At 38.5% G+C, this 14,002-nt stretch overlaps 1 long non-coding RNA gene across 1 annotated transcript in view; it reads right to left on the bottom strand.

Annotated features, from left to right (window-relative positions):
- Positions 1–1,336, bottom strand: part of LOC137046843 (uncharacterized) — an 84,086-nt gene extending 82,750 nt beyond the window's left edge. Inside the window, exon 1 of the long non-coding RNA XR_010899093.1 lies at positions 1,272–1,336. This is a non-coding gene — a long non-coding RNA (uncharacterized lncRNA). The remainder of the gene's footprint in view (positions 1–1,271) is intronic.
- Between the last annotated feature and the right edge of the window lie 12,666 nt (positions 1,337–14,002).

The raw sequence follows: 14,002 nt of genomic DNA on the forward strand, positions 1-14,002 counted from the left end.
GTTGCAGCGCCTGTGTCTGAAGTTTGTTTTGCGCGCTTATGCCACCACTCTGGCATAATTATTACCCTGGTCTGAACCGCGTCTACTATAGTATACCGTCTTCCTCCATGTTTGTTTATGTATTGCAGCGTGCATGCCGTGGCGTGAGGTGCATCTTGACGTAAAATTCTGCTGTAAACGCCTTATCGTGGCGTAAACGATAGAGCCTAATATAAAACGATAGACATTTTCTATCGTCCAGACGATATATTTCGTCATATCGCCCAGCCCTAGTATTCATGGTTATCTCGTTCTCTTAACTTTACGGGACAATTTCACAAGTTGGAACACGAAAAATCACGTTCAACACAACCACGTAACCCTAAATAGCGGCCTACATGAGACGGATAAAAAGTGTTACAAAACTACAAACATGACGGATGTGCGAGTCTAACGGTTAAGTTGAGAAGTTTAGATAAAGGGGTTTGAGTGACCAACTATCAGTATTTAACCTGACAAAAATATATTTATTCAGTGTTGTCCAAATTATATTTCGCCTGCAGCAGCATTGTGAACTTTTGTAATGACACGTTGACCATTAACTTTTTAAAGCATCAATATATTTAAACTGCAAACACACGAGGAGAGTCTCTGAATTAAAGACCCACGAATGGCAGATCAACATGCGGCTATATTTCTCTCCGATACGGTAGGAAATTAATCTGAACGTGGAGGATTTGAACTGTGACGACGATTGACGGCAGTTTAAATGGTGACGGGATACACGTAACTAAGCGACAGAGTGGGTTAAAGATGACGAATTAGTGTGTCCCAAAGCTTGCATACTCTTTTGCTACATAGTCAAAAGTATGTACTTTTTCTTCACAAAAAGAGTACATACTTTTAGGAGTGCGGAGGATGGAAGATCGTTCCACCAACCAGGAACAGTGAATGAAAAAGTTCTGGAGAGGGATTTCATGCCTCTCTGTGATGGTACCACATGCCTCCGCTCGTTAGCTGAGCGAAGGCTTCTGGTGGGGGTGTAGACTCGTAGAAGCGAGTCGAAGTATGCGGGTGCTGAGCTTTTGGTTGATCCATAAGCAAGAGCTTTGAATTTGATGCAGGCAGCGAGTGGTAGCCAATGTAGAGAGATCAAGAGGGGTGTGACATAAGAAATAATGACAACTGGTTGAACTATCCCTTTAATAGCAGAAATGTTTCCGCTTCAAATAGGATAATGGAAAGTGTGTTTGTGTTCAGGAAACATGGTGTTGCTCGTTCAGACAGCTAACCTTGTCTTTGACCAAATGTGTCCTTCCTCACTCTTCGCCATCTAATGCCAGGCGTTTGCATCTCTCAGGGTCAGAAGAAGTTCAGGAATGATCCAGGGCTGATTTATCAGAGGAGGCAAGAGAGATAGAAACATTTGGATGAGATGATAATCAACAGTACAAAAATAAAGCAGAATAAATACTAAATCTGACACCAGTAGTGTGTAAAGCACTCCTTTATTATTTTAATGTAACACTGTCGGAAAGTTCTATGTATTCAAAACATTCTCTAACGAAATTAAATGATCAAATAAAAACATTTTACAGGGGTTGTTCACCCCAAAATAAAAACATTATGGATAAAATATCTTTATGAACTTTTTAGAGTGTCAAAGTGGTAGTTGCATAGCTGTCAGTGGAGAGAGAGAAAGCTCTCAGATTTTATGAAAAAGATCTTTATTTGTGTTTTGAAGATGAACAAAAGTCTTAAGGATTTGGATGGGAATGACATGAAGGTGAGTAAGAATTAGATTTTTTCTTCTTTTTTTTTCTGGGTGAATTAACTGTTTCAAACCCAATATATTTGATTACTTTAAAAGCCTTTTATGTTCAATATGGTCACTGAAAAGGGGCTGCAGTTTTGTATTTTCCCCTTAAAGTGCACCAGATTGATGTCCGATCAATCCATTCAGTCTGATTTGTGAACAAATCTTTACGCCCATTGTTGCAAACCAGATTTAATGAGATCACTCAAAAGAACATTTAGTTCAAGATGATATCATTACCAGAGGTGGACAGTAACTAAGTACATTTAGTTAAGTAATCTACTTAAGTACACTTTTTGAGTATCTTTACTTGAGTATTACATTTTCTTGAAACGTATGACTTTAACATCACTACATTTAAAAGACAAATATCGTAGGTCCTCGACGTCGAAAGTCGTTTCTGTAGCAGCTTTGAAAGTAAGTGGATGATTTTTTTTCTTCTTTAAAAGGTGATTGGGTTTTTGCAGAAAGCCTTTCAGGAATTACTCTTGTAGGGTCACATGAATTTCAGTGATTTCACAGCATTTAAACAGATTTATAGTTTATAGCAAAATGGAAGAAAACGGATGTCAAAATATTGACTTTGTCGAGTATTCACATAAAAAAAAAAAGTTGATTATGTCTTAAGTGAAGGTTAAAAGTTGGGAGAATATCAGATGTGTATCAGTGTATTGGATCCGTAAATTCAACCTTAAAGTGACAGCAGCTTTGTAACTTTTGTACAAGTATTTAAATTAGTTTAAGTTAGTCGTATGTCAGATTAGAGCATCACTGACTGGCCTAAACCATCATGATGGCATAATGAGCATTTATGCAAAAAAAAATGATAAAATAATGTGTTGGCATAAAAATGCAAATTTACTTTTGATACTTAAGTACTTTTAAAAACAAATACTTCTGTACTTTTACTCAAGTAAGTATCTGTTTATACAACTTTCACTTGTAACGGAGTAATATTTGACCAGCAGTACTTTTACTTTTACTCAAGTAATGAAGGTGTGTACTTTGTCCACTATTACCGTATGCACCACCAATGCCCCTTTACACACTGATCACAACAAAACTACATCCCGGTTATAATAAGGTGCAGTGCGCTTCCTAAATGGACGAACTACCGCGACCAGCAGTCAGACACAAGCAAGCGGCCATCCTAGAGAAGGATGACTCCAATGTAATGCCAATCACAACCCACACACCAATGCGAGCAGGCAACCAGACAAACCGCCTCAATCACTCCAGCTTAACTTTAAACATTTAGCTCTCCTTTCACCCTAGCCTTTCTATCCACAACTGTCACACTAGTTCCTCGGAGAGACGGGGTGCCGGAGGGAGAGGGGGTATATGGGGATGTCTAAACGTCCATTGATCATTGTGGATTCCAGCACATTCTCTCCTGTGTTTTCGCTCTCTCTGCCTCTCTGTGGTGTCAGCCCAGACCCGAATCACTCAGACAACACCTTTGAAATGCACAATGGCTTTCCTGTGAATCAACCGGGCCCTTTCACGGCTGTCTGCAGCCGATAACAGCCTCTACTGTGCCCTGGAGTTAACAATCTCAGCTAATAGACTTCTCCCCTGTCAATCACACTTCAAATTCCCAATAAGCCGCACACACACACACACACATACACAAACCTCCCACCTCAATTCTATGGTCCATCTCCTGATCAAAGCTCATCTGGTGAACAGTAAATATAGACACACACACACACAGATACACAGTCACCAGGTGTCATACCACACACAAACAGAAGCATATACCCCGGTGAAAGTACACTGCTGGGAAACAAACCACTCTGAGCCAATAGATAACAAGCTCTCAAATATAAACCCAGAGCAGTGGTACACCTCACCTCACCCTGGCTGATTCACCAACACCAGCGAGGTACAATACATTTTTAGTCAATCCCCCCTAAATGCATTGGATTTAAAAGGATTTATATTCGCCTCCCAAATAAATGTCACATAATTTAAGGTTCTGGGATTTATGCATGTGTCGACATGAACTAAATTTGGATTCGCAAGAACCAATGAGATAAGAGCGTGACTTATATATGCCCAGATTAAGTATCCATGAGCTGTCACCAAGTTCTGACTCAAATATGGTTGTATGTGCATGTGCTCACAAAATGAGCAGTTAAAAAAACATACCATTTTCTGCAATCTGTTTAAAATATATATACACCTGAAAAATTTACCTGAACTGACATTTTTTTATTAGGTGACCAAATAAAGAATATGAATGTGTTGAAAAGAAAAAGAAAACCCAAATGGCCTATCTGGTCATATCTGTGTCATATGTAATAGATTATCTCTGCTAATAAAATGAGGAAATACATGTAATTATAAACACGTATGGCCAGCCCCAGGCTTTATCGCTCTGTTTTGTTTTTTCTGGACAGATTGTAAACTCTGGCTGCATTGTAACACAGGTTAGAGATACCCAGGGAGAGTGAAACTTTTGTTCAAAAGTACAGTCTTCCCAGCCAAAAATGCAAATATGAATCTTTAATATTTTTCCCCCACACAAGGAATGCAATTTGGCTGTACATACTAGAATTTGTTAGCTACTGAATGTTTTGCACAGAGGGTGAAATGTAATATTTAACTTTCCTGTACCATATGGGACTGTAGTTGGTGCATTACTCATTGAATGATGTTGCAAAAATGCATTCATTAATAAATGTGCAAATAAATGTAAGGCTCATACCCCCATAAATAACGACAGTCATTCTTTATGCTGTAATAATGGTTAGCACAGCAATTTGAAAATTTATGTTTGCCAATGTGTAAAGACTGGAGAAAAGCACATGAGATAAAGAAATGTTTCTTCCTTTGATGGGCTGGATCAACTGGATTGGCAGTTGTGCTTAGAATCAAATACAAATTTATATCCAATAATAGTCAAAACTTGATAACGGCCAGCAAAAGGACATTTTGAAAGGGAGGCTGATATGCAAATCAACATTAAAGGCATTCACACTACACTGGCGAAACAGCCCAAGATGTCCTGACCCGGAAAAAGAAGCAATATGCAATGGATGCAAACGAAATGATTCAATGTTTTTCTTTAAAGGTCAGCAAAAAACATTGCTCTTGTAAGGCGGAGAACAAAGAGGAGAGCCCTTGATCGCGGTTCGAATCCACCTGAGTTGACGTCAATCACCTCCGCCCCCTTACAATGACGTACGACTCGCATTTACCGAGGAATATCCGATTTGACCACTTACGTGGCAGACGCAAATGCACGTATCCGAATCATATAGGACTTATTACCACATATATTCCGATCTGAGGATATCAAAATTCATGCATTTTTTATGCAAGTTCATGCAAGTCATAGTCGATCTGTGCCACATGAGAAAGAACGATCCCTACTGACATTCCAATATAGTCCTGTAAATTAAAGGGTTTACTTCAGCGATTAACATATGGTTTTCTATCAGTAGAAACCCTGGAGTATATTCGAATGATCGTGCTCCCCCCTCTCATATCCCCCTGAGACGAGAGATTTGTGCATTTTATTTCTGGAAATATTACTCTAGTGACGCAAATATCGTCGTTTTGCTTCATCTGTAAAATGTTTGGACAGACGCTAAAGACTACAGCCAGCAGAGGGAGCCATTTCCTCATGTTTTCAACTTGCACACGCATGGGGTCGCACTCACAGCTCAGCTCAGGCATTCATGGAAACGGTGCGGCCGGCGGAGCAAAGTGAGTATTTTTTCTTCTCAAGTTAATTCCTATGAAAGTTAATCTTCCAAAGTCATGAACTGAAAACGCGCCAGACTGAACACGCACTGAGAACTACTGCCACGAGCGTGGATGCGTTTTCCTCAGCTCTCATCAGGAGAGCTCATTCAGCCTGACTCCTGCTACGTTTGTGCTGACACTTCCTCAGCGGCTAAATCACAATATATTGAACAGACACTTTCAGTTTTTAATTGTAGTGTCTGTTCTCTAACTGAACTGATTTTATGAAGATGGACGCGGTGGGAAAGTAAAAGTGATTCAGTAGCGGTGGCTTTGGGAGTGGCCTCACAGGGCAGCGAAGTATTCTAGGAATTGTAGTCTTTCAACCCCATGAGACAAAAATACATGTTCTGTCTTTTCTCAGTCTAGAAAGCACCAAATTCAAATAAAAAAAAAAATCAAATAAAAAAAAAACACAATTTCACATTTCTACTACATTAATGACCCAGTTTAAATACAGATTCATCTTCCCAGCACTGAAGTACCCCTTTAATGACGCCATGTTATTAATGTCTTTCCAAACACTGATAAACACTCAATATAGTAAATCAACGGAACAAATTATGCAGCGTCACATGCAGAATATGATCATAATAAATATGTATACATGAATGGAAAGGTGAAAGCCCATTTTATCTGATATCTTAGGGTGACCATATTTTGATTACCGAGAACCAGGACACTCGGCCTGGCAATGAGATACTCAAATGATACTCAAAGTTTACTCAAAGATGCCTTATTAATTTCAATACATTTTAAGTAGGCCTATGCCTCCTCTGTATGGATAGCACATTTTTATATTAGGCTACAAAATACTAAATGTCTCTGTCCTAGGAAAACAGGACGTTTGGTCACCCAGCCTATAATATCTCACCTATTTGAAGATGAACTTCATAATCCAATATAGGAAATGTATCCCTATTGTGCGGTTTCACTCGTTTTCAGATCCATTCATTTGTATCTCATTGACATTTTGCATTCATTTTGACTTGAGAGGGCCTTCACGCGTCCAATTTCTAACTAGGAAATCCGGCAGCTTAAACAACAAGCAGGTTTAAAGATTGATGACGGCGTGACTCACTGAAAGCTGATTGGTTTACTTGATCAGCTCAGCTCTGATAATGATTGGTTATGAAGTAAATGTGCAAAGGTGGAATTTCATGTAGCCTATTTTTTGTTTAGTTTTTTTGCCATCGTAATCGTGCGTTTATTAGATTATTGGTTCACATGTTGGCAATGTTTATCAAGCAGAGATAAAATTTGATAATTTGTAGATTGTAATTTGATGCAAAATTAATATAATACAACCTTGTTATAGGCCTAAATGTACAATACAAAAAACAAAACAAAATACACCAAAACGTTGCAGGATTTACGATGACAGTTAAAACATGTAATCACAGTCTGTGAAAAGGGTCCATTGTCATTTCATGTAGCTTATTTTAGACAGCAAATGACGTTGCGTCATTTAAATACCTATTCTGATTGGTCAGTTTGTTAATGAGCTGAGCCTTATGCTGTTCCTCCAACATTTATGTAGTGATTAAAAGCAGTATATTCACCTTATTTATTTTTCAACGCGTAAGTAAGGTGTTTTCTTTGATTGTGCGAGACTTTCTAATTCATTAGCTGCTATAGGGAAATAAGAATAATATATCAAAGTGCAGTAAACTGTAAAAAAGCTTTTGCTGCAAACTGCGTGTTTAATTAAGACAATACAATTAAAATAATATAGTAAGAAAAAACTTTCTAATTTTGTACAGCTTAAAATAACTGGAAGCAAATGACACTGGAAACCAGCTACATTAAAATTACAAATGGTCTACAAATGCTCGCTCTTACCTGAAAAATAAAGGCGGGCAACATTGTTTTGCCTTTATCTGAGGCTGAGACTTGGGTCTTACGGAGTTGTATAGGACAGATCTGCGATATTGTGTGACTTTGTCTAGAATACATCATTCAATATCCTTTTGATATTGTCATAACACCTCTGAGGCATGTTCACTACTTCCTTTAACATATTTGAGCAAAATTACACATATTTAATCAGGCCTCTATGCACATTTACAGTGCCATTATTCAGACGAGGTTCAAACTTGAACTTCAAACATTGATTTCTAGTCAAAAAAAATATATAATATTTTTTTAATAAACTGCACATCATCCACAAAGCTCTGAGACATTTCTGTCTGTCCTCTTAAGCTCTGCTGGGATGATTTTTCTGGATTGGTTTCAAAGCCTTTTCTGTTGCCTCCAACTCACCCCAGTAGGTCCCGCTGGAAGACTTGGGGATGAAGCAGTGCTCTCTTCAAACAAGCAGGCAGGGAAAATCTTTGTGTGCAAGTGTGTGTTTGGAGATGAGATGGGAGACGTTTATCTTTGAGGTTGTTTACGGACAACAGTTTGTCAGAGGAACACACGCGCAGTCCTCTTTCCAGCATGGTATTCTTTTCCTCTTTTCGCTCATTATTCTTGCAGAAGGATGCATGAAGCTACGATGTGAAAGAGAGGGAAGAGCGAGGGAATGGGCCACAGTCTTTAGGAGGAGATCATCAAGCACTCCCTCGAGGTTCACTCTGTCCTTCTCCTCCGCTAAAAATATGGCGTGTCGTATATCATCCGCCTCGATTTCTCCTCTTCCACTCATTGAGTGTGGCCCTGAACAGGATGGGATAATCTGTGCATGTGCTTGAAACAAGCATGGACTCTTCACCAATACACACCACCCCCCTTCAGGACTCATAGGTTTTATATCTGTTGCTGACACATAATCAGTCCTTTGGGAAGGAGAGTTGCACGTAGCACCTGTTTGACAGGCTGATTCTCAAACATTGTTCCCAAAAGCAATACATTAGCATGATTCAGCCCAAGGCTCTAAAGTATTCTGTGATCAGCTGGGTCTGTTTGCTGCCTTTGTATATATAATGCCTGTTGTGTGTACTGTGTCTGTGTGTGTGTGTGTGTGTGTGTGTGTGTGTGTGTGTGTGTGTGTGTGTGTGTGTGTGTGTGTGTGTGTGTGTGTGTGTGTGTGTGTGTTGTCCTGGTAAACCCTACATTATGGGGACCAAACACAAAGGACAGTAATACCAAAAATATTTGACCTTGTGGGGGACTTACAGCTTGAAAATGTAATGTTTAGGGGTTGGGTTAGGGGTTAAAAATCATTATGTCAAGATCAAGTCCTTACCAAGACTTTTAACTTATATTATCATTAAAAATGATTAGTGATCAAATAGTTAAAGGCACAGTTTTAACTAACGGTTAAGAGGACCGTTAGAGGTCGCCTATTCAAAACAATGTAGTGGTCTGATGGCGCTGAGATTGAGCGTGGAATCTTGGGAGTTGTCTTCTTCACCTCACAGCCGGTGGGAAAAAATCGAACTGAACTCATGTAGGCAGAAACCATGCTCATGTATGAGACATTTAAAGGGTTAGTTCACCCAAAAATGAAAATTAGCCCATGATTTACTCACCCTCAATTCATCCAAGGTGTATATGACATTCTTCTTTCAGTCGAATAAAAGTTATATTAAAAAAGTCCTGGCTAATCCAAGCATTATAATGGCAGTGAAATGTTGCCTTGTTTATGAAGTCCATAACGGTGCATCTATCCATCATATAAACGCTCCACGCGGCTCCGGGAGGTTAATAATATCCCTTTATAGACTAAAATAACTAACATCTGGCAGATTGCCGTACACATCGAGCAACCCTTGACGCATGCCTACTGACGACCACAGAAGCGTTCGATAGAGCAAAGATAGAGCAAAACAAAACATAGCATCAGGGTTACTCTTTTAGTGCAAGTCAACTCACGCAGAGCTGACTGCCGGAAGCTAGTTATTTTAGTCTAAAAAGTTGTAAATATGGATATTTTTCTTACACAAACACATGTGTAAGAATCATTTCTTAGTCATCATTTCTTAGTACAACTTCGCTTCAGAAGGCCTTCATTGTGGGGTAGTACAACGTTGTTTTATCATATTTGATACATTTGAGTGTGTTGAAAATTATGTTAGAACGTTACTTTGTGTGTTCACTCTGCTAATACCTTAGCCTGACAAGCCAGACCCACATCAAGATGTTTGGTCTGGAAACTCACCATAGACAGGGCTCAATCCGAGGGGCGGGATAAACGGTTGTCTTTCAAACTCCCTCTGCACGCGATAGGATAGCGCTACACCAACCAGAGCAACGAAGGTGAAACAGAGCTTGTTGATAGATTAAACATTCACCGTATCCAGTCGGCTAAACTCCGAACACATCTTCCCTTTTTAAGAATGACTTCAGTGCCGTTCTTTGTTCTGTTCTCAGAGAAAAGCTTAACTCCAAGTCTTCCAGAGTCGCGGTCAAAGCTGTTTCGAAAGACCGCCGCCATTAGCCAGTTTCTGTGTTTACTAGAAGAACGCAAACGCAACTCGGCCGTCGTCATTATGGCCCCGCCCACCGACTCTATACACGATGTGATTGGCCCGGCAAGAGTTTGGGGAATACAGCTCAGAAGGGTATTGAGAGTTGCTAGACGACACTTGTGGGCAGATTAAATTTGCTGCCGCTAGGGTGCGTCTAGATTTCTAGGCTACTAATACCTAGATTGATATCAGAACATCATATTAATAAATGCTGGATGGCTTGTTTGTGTTGCTAAATGGCATGCAATTAATAAATACATTTAAAAAAATTATGGCGGAAAAAATGCTGTATTACTGTACAATAATTCGTTTTCTGTCTATAAATGTTGTTCCCTCATTTCTCATTTAATAATACATAATATATTAAAGCGTCTTTGGTGTTTTCATGAAATTGGAAATCGAGGGTATAGGCAGATATGATGTCATCAATAAGCAACACACACGCACACACACGCACACACACACACACACACACACACACACACACACACACACACACACACACACACACACACACACACACACACACACACACACACACACACACACACACACACACACACACACACACACACACACACACACACACACACACACACACAGCCCGTGTCCTGGTTAAAATAGCTTATTTCTCTGAATTTAAACATTCTTGGAACATCTAGGATAATGTAATAACTTTAATCCAAAAAATCTTACATATTGTGCTTTTAATATGAGAAAATAGCAAATTGCATTAGCAAACAGTAAAAAAAAGAAAAAAAGAAAAGAAAAATCAGCACAAAACTCTACAACATGACATATCGCAGTATACATATTTTCGTCAAACTGTAACATCTGGGGATCGGTGGCCTTAATAAACCACACTCAGATTGGGACACTCAGAACAGATGAACATCAAAAATAGTCTATAAAATCATCTGAGGTATATCAACTACATTTCTGGATGAACCACAGTAAACGATTAACAAGTTTTACAAGTATATCTGCCATATGTGCCATATGTGCTGCCATATCTTCCTTTGTGCAGTGCAAAACAGTACAGCTGTAATAATAAGATTCTTAATGATCCCTGGAAATGCAAATTATACAGAGAATCTATTATTTAGGTTTTATATAAAGGCTTTAAAACTTTGCAACTAAAGAAAAAGAGAGATCTGATAAAATTGATATGTAAGTAAAATAATTTCATAGCTGATTAAAACATCATAACCTACAAGGCACAGAGTAAAACACTTTTAAACAATGGGTACAGAATATTTCATAGTGAGAAAATGTTCAAATTAAAAGCCGAAGGCAATGTTTTTTTGGTTTTTTTTTCTTCTTCTTCACACAACTGTGTTTAACATTGGAGTTTCAATCTCATTACGATGTGGGAAGCTCTCTGTTTGGCCCGCTTTTATGTACTGGGGTATAATTATTTTGGAAGCAAATCATATTGTGCATTAAAATCAAGAGAATATGATGCACCGTTTGCCAGCACACATGCTCACCTTTATTTATTTTTTTCTAGAAATTTTGACAAACAACAAGCTGTGACCTTTAAGTTCGTAGAGGCAGCATGGCTCTGATCACAGGGACTGGAAACATAGCCAGACTGAAATGTCAACCGTCCCTGCGGTTCCAGCACTGACGCAAAACTGCCAGAGAGCTACAGGGAAAGCCAGAGGAGAAAGACGGAGCGAGAGTGAGAGAGGGGGAGGAAATAAGCATGTGTGCGTGTACGTTGGCATGCGTTCCCCAGGCATGTGTGTTTGTGTGTGTGCATACGGATGGCTAACAGAGACTTACCTGAGCTGGAGGCTCGTTCTTTGAGGCCCGGCATGTCAGACAGCATTAAAGCAGGTGTATGGTTGGGAGATTTCGACGTCCCTTTAGAGAGCTGCAGGCTAAGTCATCCAATAGAGCACAAACTAGCCTCTGCGCTAACAAACAGGCACTGACCCCTCACAACCAAACAGATAGGAAAGCATCTTCATGTCTTCTCTTTTCACTAAACACGAGTGTCAGTTCAGGACGTACGGGGCTGAGAGCGTTTGAGGTAACTTACTGTTTTGAGAAATCCATGCATTTTATGGACCTGTTGATAAGCAATAGTGCTATAAGAGACAATAATGTTCAATAAATTTAATACAAGTTTTGATTAAATAGTTAATAAATACAAAAATCTAAGGATTTCAGCATGAAATTGAACTTAAAGGCAGTATTTTTTGCAGTAAAATGTTCCAAAAACACCAGGCCAGTGTATATATTTTGTGCAATTTAGTTCTTACAATACCCCAAATGTTTCCAACTATTTGTAAATTGTAAGAAAATTGCTATTTTAGCCAAGGAACCGGGACCTCTGTGGGAGTCGCCTGTCAATTGCATAAATAAATAGATTTAATTTATAACGCACTTTTCATTCCAAAGAATCTCAAAGTGCAACAATGGAAAAAGGGAAAAAAATAAAATAACAAAAATAAATATAAAGAAAACATATATATTATAACACATAATATATGTGTTACCCTAGCTCTCTGTTTTTATTTGGCAGAAACACTTTACTCTTAGCAGTGTGAAACAAATGACACAGCAGCGGCTGAGCGAACACACAGACTAATGTAATAACATCATTTTAAACACTCTTAAATGTATCTAATATGATAAACAGAGCTGCATTACCTCATACATACGACCGGAAAAGCGGGAAATAGCACCAGGGCCCGCGACTGTGTCCCGTCATAATAAAAGTCCCGCAGCTTGCAAGTTGTGTGTTGTTCATTTAAATTAACAATCGCTCCAGCGGCCTTGCTCAGCTCCACAACACTCAGTCCTGCTCTGCTTCATACTACAGTAACGTTAATAATAGCATCCATCAACATGATTTCTGCTTTGAGTCCTACCCCGATTATTTTCCACCGGCTGTGAGGTGAAGACAACATGTCCCAAGATTCTGAGCTCAAACTTGGCGTCATCAAACTACGCCTTTGTTTTGAATAGTTGCCCTCTAAAGCGGACGGAAAAATGGCATAGTGCACCTTTAATAATAATAAAAAAAAGTTTTGTTTTGTTTACACTCATACTACAAAACACAACATCACACTGACAAACCATAAGGACAATACAGCTAAATACAGGACCAAAAAAATAAAAATTAATAAAAAATTAGAAAAATAATAATAATCATCCTACACTATAGTCTGTGTTGCTCAATATAAGTTTGTCATTTTATAGTCTCTATATAATAAATTCTAAGCACCATGTGGATAAAAAGTCTTGCAGTATTGAATGCCATTTACTTGTAATTCAGGCAACAAGTCTATCATCTGCTCCAGCCATTGACCCAAAAAGGGTTCTGATTGGGAAATCCATGTAGCAAGTATACATTTTTTTTTTGCAAGATAAGAAAACATTGTAAACACACATTTTCTTGTATAAGGAAACTTATTCTCCACATCATGGTTTTAACAGGGCATAGCTCAAAAGTACGGTTACACATATCTTGAACTGCTTTATGAATCTTCTCCCAAAAAGATTAAATCACTTTACAATACCAAAATAAATGCATAAATGTTCCTTAATCAATTCCACATTTTCTACACAAAGGTGAACTTCTATCATCAAACGTATTAAGCTTCACTGGAGTTATATATTTATAGAGGAATTTATAATTAGTTTCTTTAACTTTAATATTCATAGTCAAAGGTGAGGTCAATTCAGTACAGAGTTAACTATCCTTTTTCAATGAACTTCCTTTTAAACTCCAGCTCCCAGTTTATTCTCAAAGAAGAAAAATAATTTTGGGAACTTTCAGAAAAGATTCTATAAAAATGAGATGTATTCCCTTTAACCAAGGTAGGTAGCAGAGATAATAAATTGTTCCTCAAACTCAGTGAAATGGAATCTAAATTGCCCCTCTTTATGCAATTGTAATTTATGTAATTTATAGGAATTTGATATTCTGCACAAATAATAGTTTAACAGACTCTAACAGAGTGTCTAACAGAGTGTTAGACCAGTCTGAAAAAGTTTTCAGCTCATAAAGTGACCAGTTTCGAAAATC

This window comes from Pseudorasbora parva, chromosome 18 (assembly GCF_024679245.1).
Source record: "Pseudorasbora parva isolate DD20220531a chromosome 18, ASM2467924v1, whole genome shotgun sequence".
Classification (NCBI taxonomy): domain Eukaryota; kingdom Metazoa; phylum Chordata; class Actinopteri; order Cypriniformes; family Gobionidae; genus Pseudorasbora; species Pseudorasbora parva.